General features: G+C 35.9%; 1 pseudogene; it reads left to right on the top strand.

The window, feature by feature from the left end:
* Positions 1–929: 929 nt before the first annotated feature.
* On the top strand, positions 930–7,857 carry LOC141575654 (guanylate-binding protein 6-like; annotated as a pseudogene).
* Positions 7,858–15,532: the final 7,675 nt, after the last annotated feature.

Genomic DNA, 15,532 nt, shown 5'->3' with positions numbered 1-15,532 from the left:
TTCTTTAATATTCAGCTCAAGACATTGAGGAAGCTTTCAGATCACATATTCTTTCTCCAAATTTCATAGCTCTGTTCTTCCTTGATAGACTTCTAAATTTTAGTTTAGTGTTATAGCTATAGGTTTCACTGCTTATATACATTACTGAGAGTAAGCCTTTTACAGATACTTCTATCATTGTTGCACTTACTGTTATGGATGTTTGTCCACTGCTTTGAAATAATCATGTTGAAAGAAAATTTTCATTTTTAGCATTGCTTTTTTAAAATCTAAGAACAGTGGGGTATATTTAGTAGCTTCCTGCAAGTATTTATTGATTGCATATAATTTAAATACCCAGTTATGCCAACTATGGTATATTTTATATGGACTCTGATTAATAAATATATGCAGAATGAATAAGTGCCCACACTCATCACTGAATTCCTAATTACACAACAGGTACTATATTAGTTTTTCTGTATATGTTATTTTACTTTATCCAATTGAGGAAAAAGAAAGCACTGTGAACACTAGAATCCTTTTATATATGAAAAATTTGCAAACACAAGAAATGTCTCTGTAATTGTCAAAGTTGATATCTGCATTTACATCTGTCTTCAATTTCTTTGCATGGTGAGTATGTTAGCTGAAATAATAAATGAAACCATGATTGAAGAAGTGTACAGATGAATTTCTAATGTAGGGGTAAACTTCTAACTCTCTTGTTCTAATGTGCTTTCTAGGATGAGTCTAAGAAGGATTCATGGATCTTTGCCCTGACCGTGGTTCTGTGCAGTAGCTTTGTCTAGAACAGCATGAGCACCATCAACTACCAGGCCCTGGAGCATCTGCAGTATCCTTCCAGGTCCTGAACCACCATGTTTCACTGAATTCATGGGGATGAGGAGAGAGTCAGTCTCTCCCTTCCTGTCATTTAGTTTCTTGGGTGGAGCAGAGGGGACCCAAGGCAAAAGAGTGTGATTATAATATTTTTATACTAGAGAAATGTGGGAATTGTTGGTAGTGAGTTTATTTTCCCTAACCAAATGTTAGTTATGCAACAGAGCTTGCAAAACATCAGAACAAAGTCCTCTCAAACACCTGATAGAGTAGAAGATTCCACAGAATTTGTGAATTTCTTTCCAGAATTTATCTGGACTGTATGGGATTTCACCCTGGAGCTGCAGTTATGTAGTCAGCCTATCACAGAAGATGAGTACTTGGAGAATGCCCTGAAGCTGATTCCAGGTATCAGAGTATGGCCTGGGCAGTGTACGGTCCAATAGAGTGTGGGATCTAGTAAACAATATCCCTCATCTTTGTGATTGCATTTGTATTTGAGACTAAATCAAAGTCTGTGGAAATGGTGGCTGGAAAGTGGGTTGCAAAGATCTAGGGGCTACAGTTGAAGTTTACTCAAGAAAAGTAAAGTGTAAAGTGAAATTACTCAAAACCAATTTGTTTTTTATACATCTTTAAATTTACCATCCAGATTTACATGGGTGATGAAACATTCTAAAGACTGGACACTGTGTTTCCTGTTCCTTCAATTTTTCTCTGTTGAAGAAAACAACTAATCAGCTAATTGTTAGACATGAAACTGCAGTGAAAAGCTTATCTAATGAACAAAATATAGATTTCACATATTATTCTTTTCAAAGAGGGCTAGAAAACTTTCTAATCCTGTATAATTATATCATCTACAAAATGACTGTATGTTTTAAATAAACCTGAAGAATTGACTGTCTTTACAATCTATGCCTTTTCAATAATACTGACAATTATTAGAATATTCATTTTACCTTCCACATCATAGCTTTCTCCTAATTCCCACATGTTTACCCATGAATTAATTACAAGGTAAAAAATTATTTTCATGGGTTACATTTCCAAGGATGTGTGTCTATTGAAACCTTGAGAGAAATATCAATCCCAATTTAGTCATTCTTCCTTTCACGTTTCTATTTATGATTTCTCAAAACAGCTATTAAGAAATTGGCTGGCAGGAGAGGACCAGATATAAACATTTACCTCAAAGAGATTATAGATTAGTGGTGATACCTTAAAATTATATTTCAGGTACATTTATACTTCAGAGGTTTTTACTAATAAATACATAACACTGCATCAATTATTTTTAGCATCAAAACAGTTTTTCTTAAATAATGAGGATGTCATTCCTAATATTCCAATTACTGTCCATGATCCCTTGTTTGTAGCTCTCCTTTTTGGTTCTGCAGCTCAATTCCTACATGAGGTTGAGTTGAGCAGAAAGTTTCATGTGACCTTTCATCCTTTTAGCTGCTAGTTAAGCAAACACATCTTGGACAACCACTCTACTATGTGCATGTCTGGAGAGACCAGCCATAGGTTTCCTTTACTGGATCAGATGTCTCCCTAAATTTCTCTGCAGTTATATCATTCGTATAAGTCTGATGTGCAAAGAAGTATTGAATGTCTATGTTAAAAGAGTTCTATGTGTAGAAATGGCAAAGACACACAAATCCCTGCCATGAACACCTGAAACCCCCTCGCCTCAAGACTCTACACACTCTAATCCCTGTTTTTCTGTCCCTCAGGGAAGAATCCCAAAGCCCAAACATCCAATCTACCCAGAGACTGCATCAGGCATTTATTTCCAAGATGGAAGTGTTTTGTCTTTGACTGGCCAACATAGAGAAAAAAAATTCTAGCCAATATTGGGATGGTATCTGAAGACCAACTGGATCCTAAATTCCAGGAGCAAACAAAAAATTTCTGTTCTTACATCTTCATTGATGCAAGGACCAAGACCCTCACAGAAGGAATCATGGTCACTGGGAAAGGTGAATCTCTTTTTCCCATTTCCATGGGGACTGCTATGTGTTGAATATTTTATATAATGTGCTTTCTAGTATTTTTGTTTGATTCTATAAAGGATTCTGATTTTACAGACATTTATACTCCATGAAGAAATCTGTATACTTTATAATTATCTCACTTTGGGGGATTTACAAATTCCTTCCCCAAATTGCAATTTTGTCAATGATATCGGTGACTCCCACTTATCTGAAAACATCTTCCACTTAGAATATAATCACTCTCTTGGTGTAAAAACAGAATACTGCATGTTTTCAAAGGAAGTCCTATACAATAAGTGTTCTTCACAAGGAGAATTCAGAAGATATTTTGAGAATTTAGAGTGGTCGAAAAATAAATATTAGCCCATAAATCACTGAAAATCCATTCAAAGCCTCAGAATTAGGAATAAATTAAACATGGTACACTTTGCCTCATCTGTCTATCTATGTAATCTATATTGCTTTCAATTTTTAAATTGAGAAACTGTATTTTCCAGGTAGCCCCTAGTATGTTAGATAGAAGTAGATATTAACTTTTTTAGTCCTGTGGCCTGGAAAACCATAAAAATGAACAGTCAGTAGAAAATGAAGGTGATAATAGTAGAAGGAGGTAGGGGTGCGTGTGTGTGTTTGTGTGTGTGCATGTGTATATGACCCTAGAAGCATAGTCTCAGAATCCTGGAGCCATTGACTGATAACTTGATATTTAGACCCTAAATTTCCTGGCTTCTTCAGGGCTGAGGACTCTGGTTGTGACCTACCTGGATACTAGCAATAGCGGAGCAGTACCTCACTTGGAGAATGCAGTGACAACTCTGGCCCAGCTGGAGAACTCAGCTGCCATTCAGAAGGCAGACAACCACTACAGCGAGCAGATAGCCCAGCGAGTGAGCTTCCCCACAGACATGCTGCAGGAGCTGCGGGAGGTGCATGCTGCCTGTGAGAGGGAAGCCCCTGCAGTCTTCATGGAGCACTCCTTCAAGGAAGACAAGCAGGACTTCCAGAGGAACCTTGTGGTAATCTGTCTTAGTATTTACTTTATGTCACCTCCCCTTGAAGAATGAAGCCTAGAAGTGTTGTTACCGGTCCCATGGCTCATCTCTCACTCAAGGATAAAGTAGTCCATGTTCTCATGAGGGACAGAGTTTCAAAGGACTACATTTCCTTCTTTTTTGACTGCCAGGACTCAGGCAGTTTATCTGGAACTCCCTTTGACCTTCAATGAAAAATCAGTATAGATATCCTCTTGAAATAAATACTTCTGTGGATTCCAAGCCTGTCCAGAACACCCAAGACATTCTTTAGCTGGCTTCTTTTTCTGTGAACACACTCCTATGGCTGGGAACCAAAATTTCTCTTTTCAGATCCACATCTCAGGCCACTTTCAGCTTAGGTTGCTTCTTGTTGTATCTATCATTGAAGACAGAATCACTGAATGTGGCAGCTTCAAGGAACCAGAGAGATTAGGTAATGCAACTCCAACAGCTCAGATGAAATACCCAAAGGAGGTTAGGGAACTTCCCCATGGTCTTCCAGAGTTTTCAGAGCTGTGAATAAATCAAATCTTGTGACTGCTGTTTTATTACATGTCCTCCAACAGAATACTATTCTCATGAGGAACACAGTTAGACCAATTCTTCTACCAGATCCTTTGGAAATTTACTTCCTCTGTTCCTTGCTTCTGGTGACAGCCCTCTATCTTTCTTCCCTCTAGGAAATCATAAAGAATAAAAAAGATGATTTCTTGATGCAGAATGAAGAGACATCAATCAAATATTGCCAGACTAAACTTGATCAGCTTTCAAAGACACTAATAAAAAGTATCTCAGCAGGAAATTTCTCTGTTCCTGGAGGTCATGAACTCTACAGGAAAGCAAAGGAAATTATTGAAAAGGAATATTACCAAGTGCCCATGAAAGGAGTGAAGGTGAGGAATAAGGGAAACATGGGGAACCTACAGAATACTCAAAGGGGTCTCCTGAAAATCTGAGAGTGCAGCTCCACGCATGCATAAAGAGAGTGTATGGGGCCATTCAAACAGCTGTGGGTTTAAAGGTTCAATGCATGCTATTTATTCCTGAAGAGAGTACAAATGTCAACTCCCAACCATGAGTACAGATTTCTTAAATCCACAAGAGACAGAACAGAAATTATTCATTTTTTTTTACTCAACAACATATTTGACGTGTTGAGCACTGATAATTTACAAGTCAGTCTTTGTACACAAGGATGATCACAAGTGAGACAGGAATTCAACTACATAGGCAAGCTATAACACTCAGGAAAGAGCTACTTAGGTGTTAGAAACAAATATAATAATAATAATAATAATAATAATAATAATAATAATAATAATAATAATAATAATAATAATAAAAATAATAATAAACAATAATAATGCAACTAATATATATTGAACTGTTGTTTCCTATAGCCAAAATGTTAAGCTCTTTCCCTAGACTCTTTAACTTAATCTTTCAAATAGCATTAAGAAGCATCTACATTATCAACATTTTAAAGATCTGAACTGAGAAGCATAGGCAGGTTAAAATAAGTTGTCTAAAGTTATAAACAGCTAGTGGCAGAGGAGAACAGCAGCACAATTTAGAGGCACTATTTCACACTGGGAAAGCAGATATGTAAAAGCACCAGAGATTTGGGGTTTGTAGAACTGAACATGATACTGACTGGCTGGATTCTAGAGTGGGGAGAAGGAAGTAGCACTGGGCAAGAGACTGGAGAGAGACAGGTCACTCTAAGGAGCTTGGACTCATTGTAAGGAACCACTATGGAACTTTAAACATGAAGCAAAAGTTACATGGACTTAGTTGTCTTTGCATCACAAATTTCCCTATTGGAAATCTAATTTCTGTGCTCCTCCTTGGTTCCTCAGGCAAATGAGTTCCTCCAGAGGTTTCTGCAGTCCCAGATGGCACTAGAGAAATCCTGCAGGCAGATAAAGCCCTCACTGATGGGGAGAAGCAAATAGCAGGTACAGGGTAGGGCTGGGCTCACAGTGGGATGTGTATGTTCTTGCAGTGCCCTCTGACAAGTGTGAGAGCAAAACCTTCCCAATACCGGAGCTTCCTTCCTTTCTGTGGAACAAACCTGCTGCATCTGGAAACAGCAAAGGGAACTGTGGTTGGACGCCAGACAGGCAGAGCCTTTTCTCTCACATTCTGAAGTGTGTTCTCGATGGTGTGGACATGGGGTTTTGGGGGAGGACTTCAGAGATTTCCTACCTCTCTCTTTAATTTGGTTTGGCCTCTGAGCTCAGGAGGGTGGAGGTCAATCCTTGCCTATTTTTTCCCTCTCTAATACCTTCCTGGGGCAGAAGAGTGGACCTGGAAGGAGACAGCTGAGAAGGAACAGGAGCTGCTGAAACAGAAACTGCAGGAGCAGCAGCAGCAGGTGGAGGCTCAGAAGAGAAGTCTCCAGAAACACATAGTTCAGATGATGGAGAAGATGGTGAGAGAAAGAGAAAACCTGCTGAGAGAGCCAAACAAGATATTGGAGCATCAGCTGAAGGTGAATCAGGCTGTGGCTGTAGTAGAGCTTGATAGGTTTGCCCTGGTACCCCAGGAAGGGATGGGTGAAGGTTACAGCATGGTCATGCAGAGATCACAAGTGCATCTACTGCTTGTGATTTATTAAAACCCTGAAGCCTTTGAATCCTTCCAAAACCTTTAAATTTGGCTCTGTAAGTAGACTTTGGAGAGTTCAGGATGAGTATTCCCCCCTCTACTCCAAGCCCTCAGAGAATATAAATAGGGTTGAATAGCCATTTAGAGAATTTTAAAATGATCTCACAGGGCTTGATTGAACAGATTTTCCAATTATGTGTGTTTAATATGAACAACAACTAGTATGCTCTACCAAGGTCACTACCTTTTACCAAGAGACCTGCTCAGCCCAAGGCCCTGAGGTAGATCTGTTCTGACATAAAACTACCAGAAATGTCCAGACTTAAAAACACATAGAAATGATAGATTTTACACTTGCTGCATTGCCTCCAGGTGTGGACAGATCCCCAAGCTATCATGTGGCTTGGAGGGATTTCTCTCATTGTTCATCTGAACATGATTTATAAGAGATTTCTATAGTTTAGGGGCCATGTGTTTATAACAGATTTCTATAATATGGGTGACAGTGTCATCCTGAGTGGGACTGAGAATTAGTGCAGTCAGACCAAGGCTACCTCTCATTTGCATTTTTTGACTGGAAAATATTACATTTGTCCTCATGCCAGGCTTAGCCTCCTGGCAAAACCCTAAGGTATATGAATATTATTAAGGCTGTAAACTACACTTCTTCTTAATATTTCGGTCCAAACCAGGAAATATACCTTGTTACAAGAGTCTCCTTTCATGATTAAGAGAGAACAATTTTAGGAATAAAACAAAGATAGTCTGACAAAGTTTCAAAGTTTGACAAAATGTAATCCTTGAAAAAATGGGGGATTTAAAAAGTTTTACTTCCTTACTCATTTTTTTTTTTTTGGTCCAAGAAGATCTGTGTACTGAAGGATTTAGAAAGAAATGTGAGGTGATGAGTACAGAGATAAATAATTTGGGAGAGAGAATTGTTGATACTAAAAATGATGATAGTTCCTTGCTTGCACAAGCCTTGGACAACCTTGGCAAAAGAATCGCTTCGTTATTGCCTGCCCCAGCTAACATTCTTGGTAATGTTATGAAAGTAGTGAGCTCACTATTTAAAAAGAAGTAGCTCTCCTTGTAAAGAAATCAGATATATAATATAATATACATGTATGTTCTCAGGCCTATTTCTGATATGCATGCTTTTCACTTTCATCCAGCAATGCTTTAAACATAAAAAGTGATTTCTAGAGAATACTGATGCCTGGCCCACATTAGATAGAATAAATGCATGGACAATTTGATATAGTGTGTTGAGTTTTAGGAAATATATATGTGTGCAAAATCATATATATGTGTATGTACATATATACAAGATTTTCACTGAGGCTTCACTTCTAATGGCAAAAGATTGGAAACAACTTAATGCTCATTTATGTAATTTGGTAATATATATTTTGCATGTATTTATACTAGAATACTATGTTGCTAGTAAATAGATAGTGGAGCTCTATTTGTATAAATATAGAACAATCTGGAAGATAGAATGTAGAGTGAAAAAATGAGGCACAAAACAGTTTGTATAATGTGTTCACCGTAAAAAAAAAAAGGCAATTATTTTGGGCACTCATACACATGTATGTATAGTACATTTCTGGAAGATTCATTAGAAATTGTTATCATTGGTTCTTCCTGGAGAAGACAGCTTGGCATCAGGGATAGAAAGGACACATGCTTTTCATTATATACTCTATATTTTCAATTTTGCAAAGTTAGTTTGTGTTATTTCTTGAATAACAAAGAAAACAAACTACAATACTAATAATTAAAATAGTAAATGGAATGTGAATAAATGGAATTGCTCATTGCTTCCAGAAATGACATTAGCCTGCTTAATGAGGGGTATAAGACTAAGATCAGAATACTAGAAAATAACGTTTGCATCCTAATCTTGTTTTTGCTTTGGCCTTGGTTTTTAATCCCTTATATTTGCTTCAAAAATAAGGTATGAACTTTCCTGTTACCCCTTGAAATCTCAACAACAGTAACCTTTACTTCATAGGTTTCAATTACACTTTTACAGTGTTTAGAAACAAATTACTAAACACTAAGAATATTCACTGGTGAGAGGAATTCCCATCATCCTTAAGTTCAGTTGTGGCGTCTCTGCTGTAGGCAAGTACAGAAGGGGTGATGCACCACTGCAGAAATGGATGCCTTGATAGTAATGGGGAATGAAAAACCCAGACACATAGAGGCCAGGTGTTGGCATTTAAACATCAGAATTCAAGTACATACAATAAGAGTAATGAGCATCGTGGTTTGTCTTAGCTCAGGCTGCTATAACAAATTACCATAGACTGTGTGGCTTACAAAACAAACATTTATTTCTCCCAGTCCTGGAGGCTGTAAGTCCAAAAGCACTGTGCCAGCATTGTTATTTTCTTGGTAAGGGTCCTCTTACAGCTTTACAGATGACAAGGTTCTTACTGTGTCCTAGCATGGTGAAGAGAGAGAGACAGAGAGTTAGAGAGACAGAGAGAATGAATCTCATGATTCTTTGTTATATAGGCACTAATTAGATTCATGAAGGCCCCACACTCATTATCTAATCCCTCTCAAACCCCATTTCCAAGCACATTGGGACATTGGTATTTGGGGTTTCCTCAAATGGATTTTGGAGAACACATTCAAACATTCAGTCTATAATTTGGTTGGAGTGGCAGCTAGCAGACCTGACCAGAGAAAATTCTGAAGATGGCAAATAAAACAAGGTGTCTGTAGAGAAAAAAAGAATGGGGAGGAAACCATTGTAATCAAGGATATTTATAGGAAGCTGAGAGGTAACATTGATAAAAGGTTATAATCCGTAGCCTTGGTCTAAACCAATTTCAGATGATGGAACTATCACCTGGAGGGGAGGGCAGGATCCCAGGAGAGAGGACCTTGCAACTCTGGGATGAGGATAAATGATAATGATTTTCACAGGGCCTCTCCTAGGGGACCTCTGGAAATGTACTTGGATCCATATGCTGGGAAATGAGAATTCCCAAACACTTCAAGGACTCTCAGAATCAGGATCCAAGCTAGGAGTGATGCTCAGATCAGGAAAAGACATCACAGTCTCCCTGTTAGAGGTACATGACATCATGGTATGAACACAGTCTTGGCCCAGGTGCAACTAACTTGGTCTAGCATTTTTTTCAAATAAAAGTATAGTTCTTCTGAAGACAGACACCATTTTATATATATATATATATATATGTATTTTCTTTACATCTTCATAGTGTATGTTTAGGCACAGAGGGTACTTAGTAAGAAACTTCTGTATAAACAAAAAGCTGACACATGTGTGATTGTTTTCAATTGCCAGAATTCCATGATCACTCCAAACCTCTGAGATAATAGATTGTTTGGATTTTAGATATTAGATTAAGGTCTCTAATTTGACTTAAGGACCAGAGGAGCAGAAGAAACTCTTTCGGTACAGTTTCCCCCTCTGTGACCTTATTCACCACAGTCTCAGTATCTCTGCGAGGATGTTAACTCATCTCCACTGGAGAATTTAAATGACTCCGTCTAGTCGTGGCTTCAAGTTTTCAGAAGGAAGAATGAATGGCTTTGCCTTTTAAAGAAGAAACCATATAGTAATGAATATGTGACCAATGTATCATGGGGTTTAATGGAAAAGTAAACTATTCTACAGAAATATCTGTATATCTGTTCCCACTGAGAGCTTGACTTAAGCAGATGTTCTAATCCCTTGGACTAGACACACCCTGCATTGAAGAGCAAAGAGAAGCCTTGTCTTTTTTAGATTCAACATACAAGTGATATCACACTGTACTTGTCTTTCTCTGACCTATCTCACTTAGCATAATTTGCTCAAGGTCCATTGATGTTGCAAATGGCAGGATATCCTCCTTCCTTGTGACTGAATAATATTCCCTTGTGTATATGTATATGTGCCACATCTTTTGTATCCATTCATGTGTTGGCATTTAGGTTGCTTTCATTTCTTGGCTACTGTGGTTAATGCTGCAATAAACTTGAGTGCAGATATCTCTTTGAAATACTGTTTCTATTTTCTTTCAATAAAAAATAATAAAACTGACAATGGTCACTTAGAAAAATAAAAAGGCTTTAAAGAGTAGTTATCAATTTATTCACACATCTATTCTAATCCTCATTAAGGAATGCTTGGTTCTAATTATTTACATTGTTAAATTCTTATGTCCTCCCTGCCATTGTTCTGGATTATGTAAAGAGAGAAAAGCAAAGATCTTGTCCTCATGCAGCTTACACTGTGTATGGGCCTTACATAATGTTATTTAGGCAGAAATAAATATTGTAATTATATACATGTATATATATATGTGTGTGTGTATATAGATGTGTGTGTGTATATAGACATGTGTATGTGTATGTATGTGTATGTGTGTGTGTATATATATAAATATTTTATGTGTAGTGATCAAGAATCTAAGTTGCAACCAAATAGTCATTTTTTAAGTTTGGTTTCAACCTAGTGCATCTTGCCTGGAGATATAATTGTGTATTATAGAGCCCTAAGGACCAAATATGGTAACTTTAAAGTAAGGTAAAACCTAGAGTGCATGGTGATTGAAACAATGAATAAATAGTTTAATGTTTGGATGTATGAATAAGTGTGACATTTGTTTATTATTTCAAAGGGTAATAAATATCCCTCTTATTACCTATAGGCCAAAAAGTAAAGGCTTTGGTGAAGAATTTTGTGTTTTTTGATCTCTATTCCTTTATCATCTGTACAAATTATTATGTTTAAACAAACTTAAGTGGATTCTGTTTCTATGACTGTACTAGGACTGATATGACAACTCTGGAATATTCTTCCTTGTGTCTCTTTTTCCATGGAAGTGTGGTTGTGCCACTCATCAGTGTTATTTGGATGGAATTCCTTTTACTTCAGATAATGTGATCTTATTCCTTAACCACTGTTCTGTGGACAGTGGTCCCAGGCTGCATTGAATATGGTGCTCACTCTTAGCCCAGGAAACAGTCCCTGATAAAACATGAGTAATGAATTCCTCCCCTGATATATTTGGTCTAAGACCCCAATCTCTCTCTGCCCCTGCTTACTGTCCATTAATATAGAAAATGCAGACAATCAAGTTCTATTTCCCTCCCACTTAAAGTACCTAATTATTTTATTTTGATGAAATATGCACAACTATTTACTATTTTAACTACTTAAAGTGTACAATATAGTGGAATTAAGTATATTCACATAGATGTTACAACCATCATCACTATCTACCTCCAACCCATTGCATCATGCTCAGCTGAAACTCTGTATCCAATAAACAAGTCTCCATTTCCCTCTCCCCAAGCTCCTGGTAAGTGTGAGTAAACTTTCTGTTTCTATGAATTTAACTACCCTGGATACCTCATAAAAATGACATCATATAGTATTTTTCTTTTTGTGACTGTCTTATTTCAGTTAGCATAATGTCCTCAGGTTTATTTAGACTGTAACATGTGTTAGAATATCCTTCTTTTTAAGGCTGAAGAACATTCCATGGTAAGAATGTACTACACTCTATTTTATTTTTTTAATTTTTAATTATTATAGAACTTTTATATTTCCACTTAATTTGCAGTTATTACAAAATACTGGCTATGTTCCCTTTGTTGTGCAGTACATCTTTGTAGCCTGTCTTATACTCAATAGTGTGTTACTCCCACTCCTCCCACTCCTCCATACCTTTATTGCCCGCCCCACTTCCCACTGGTAACCACTGGTTTGTTCTCTATATTTGTGAGCCTGCTTCTTTTTTTGTTGTTGTTTTTGTTATATTCAATAGTTTGTTGTATTTTATACATTCTACATATAAGTGATATCATATAGTATTTGTCTTTCTCTGTCTGACTTATTTCACTTAGCATAATGCCATCCAAGTCCATCCATGTTGCTGTTAATGGCAAAATTTCATTTTTTATGGCTGAGTAGTATTCCATTTTGTGTGTGTGTGTGTGTGTGTGTGTGTGTGTGTGTGTGTGTGTGTAGTGTACAATAAATATCTATACATAATATATCTATCTATATCTATCTATCTGTGTGTGTGTGTATATCATATCTTCTTTATCCATTCACCTGTTCATGGACACTTAGGTTGCTTCCATACCTTGGCAATTGTACATAATGATGCTATGAACATTGACATTCATGTATATTTTCAAATTAGTGTTTTTGGTTTTGGTTTTGGTTTTGCTTTTATATACCCAGGGGTGGAATCTGGGTCATATAATAATTATATTTTGAGATTTTTGGAGAAATCTCCATACTATTTTCCACAGTGGCTGCATGAGTTTACTTTCCCACCAAGAGCCCACCAAGGGTTTCTTCTCTCCACATCATTGCCAATATTTGTTGCTTGTGTTCTTTTGATGACAGCCATTCTGACCAGCAAATACACTACAATTTATTTACCCATTCATACGTTAGTGGATAACTAGATTGTTTCCATTTTTTTGTACTGTTTTGAATAATGCTATTATAAACATTGGTGTACAACTATATATTTGAGTTCTTACTTTCAGTTCTTTTGAGATATATAACTAGAAGTTGAACTGTTGAATCAAATGGTAATTTTACGTTTAATTTTCTGAGGAATAGTTATACTGTTTTCTACATTAGCTGTTCAATTTGTTCCTACCAATGATGTACAGGATTCTCAATTTCTCTACATCCTTACCAAAATTTGTTTTCTGTTTCTAAAGAAATGGCAAACATACTAATGTGTGTGAAATGTATCTCATTTCCTTAATGAATAATGATGATGAGCACCTTTTCAGGTACTTATTGGCCATTTATCTCTGTTATTTGGGGAAGGTGTCTTCAAGTCCTTGACTATTTTTGAAAGGAGCTCTTTGTTTTTGTTTTTGTTGTTGCTGAGTTACAGGGTTTTTATATATTCTTTATATTAATTTCTTATCAAATGTATGATTTGTAAACATTTTCTCCCATCCTGTGAGTTACCCTTTATTCTTTTGATATTGTCCTTTGATATGCACAAAAGTTTTAAATTTTTGTAAAAACCAATTTATCTATTTTTTCATTTGTTGTCTACAAACACCTTTGGTGTATATCCAAGAAATCACTGCCAAACCCAATAGAATGAAGAGTTTCCCCTACGTTTTCTTCTAAGAGATTTTGTTTAGCTTTTACATTTAGATCTTTGTTCTATTTTGAGTAAATTTTTGAATATGGAGGAAGGTAAGGGTATAACTTCATCCTTTTGCATGTGAATATCGAATTTCCTCAGTATCACTTGTTGAAATTATTGTGCTTTTCCCACTGAATGGTCTTGACACCTTTACCAAATCATTTGACCGCATATGAGAAGATTTATTTACTGTATTCGTCTATATGTCTATTTGGATTACAATAGTTTGTACTAAGTTTTGAAATCAGGAAGTATGATATCTCCCACTTTGTTCTTCTGTTTCAAGATTTTTTATTTCTTTATTTGGAATCTCTTGAAATTCCCTATGAATTTTAGAACCTTTTATTTTCTGGAAAAAATATTGGAATGTTGATAAGTATTGCATGAGATCTGTAGAATCTGTTGAGTAGTACTGACAGCTTAACAATATTAAAACTTCCCACCTATGAACATGGATGTCTATTTCTTTATGTCTTATTTAATGTCTTTTGGCAATGTTTTCAGTATGCAAATCTTTCTTCTTCTAGGCTAAATTTATTTTTAATTAATCACTTTGATCCTATTTTAAATGGGATTGCTTTGTTAATTTTTTGAATTGTCATGTTGGTGTATAGAAATGCAACTGATTTTTAATTGTTGATTTTGTATCCTCCAAATTTGCTGAATTTGTTTATTTTTTCTATTTTTTGGTGAAATCTTTGATATTTCTATATTTAATATCTTGTCGTGTGTTGAGAGAATTAATTTCTTCATTTCCAATTTTATATCCCTTTATTTCTTTCCCTTGTTTTATTACACTGGCTAGTATCTCTAATACTATGTTAAATGGAGGAGGGGAAAATGGGCATTACTGTCTTTTTTGTTATCTTAGGGAATAAGATTTCATTCTTTCATCATTGAGTAGGATGTAGCTGTGGATTTTTCATGCATGGTTTTTATTATGTTGAGGAAGTTTTCTTCTATTCCTAAATTTTTAGTATTTTTTTAACAGAAAAATTATTAAATTTGATCAAAGGACTTTTGTGAATCAATTGGATGACCACTTTTTTTCTTTGCTCTCTTAATGTGGTATATTATATTGATTGATTTTTCTATTTGGAATCTACAGGATGTAATCAACATTTATAGAATACCAAAAACATCAGAATACATATTTTCCTCAAGCTAACATGAAACATTCACCAAGATAGACCTTATTATGTATCATTAAACACACCTTAAAAATTGAAAGGAACAGAAATATTATAATGTATGTCTCAGACTAGAGTGAAATTAAACTAGAAATCAACAATGGAAAGATAGCTGTAAAGTCCTAAATTACCTGGATAGTAAACAACACACTTCTACGTTATAAATAGGTCAAATAAGTCTCAAGAGGGATTTTAAATGTATTCAATGAAATAAAAATAAAAATACAACTCATCAAAATTTGCAAAATGCAGTGAAAGTTGAAGGAGACTTGTAAGATACTTTTGTCATGATATATAATCTTATGGAGACCATAAACTCAATTTTGGGAAGGGGAATAGGAAGACACAAAGCAGCAGTTCCCAGGAAGGGAAATGATCCTAAAATTAAATTCATAAATGGTTTCCAAGCAAAGAACAAATCCAGGGTGTTGCCAGAAAACAAAAGAAAAAAGATGGAGGGGTCAAATATGAAATGAAGGACATGACTGAAGATTCTTTTCCTTAAACCTCAGAATCATTATGGTTGCATCCTTGGAGTATGACATAATCAGAAAAAGACTCTCTGAGGAATACAGTATGTATCATAGATGCTCTCAAACAATTGGGCTTCTGGAAAGTTTAAGGGAGTTTTTCCTCAGACTTATCAGCAAAAACCCAACGTAGAAATAGGGCTACATTGAAAGGATTTGTGGGTTCAGCATTGTTGAGCCTTG

This window comes from Camelus bactrianus, chromosome 3 (genome assembly GCF_048773025.1).
Source record: "Camelus bactrianus isolate YW-2024 breed Bactrian camel chromosome 3, ASM4877302v1, whole genome shotgun sequence".
NCBI lineage: Eukaryota > Metazoa > Chordata > Mammalia > Artiodactyla > Camelidae > Camelus > Camelus bactrianus.
This window is presented reverse-complemented; position numbering and strand designations above follow the sequence as displayed.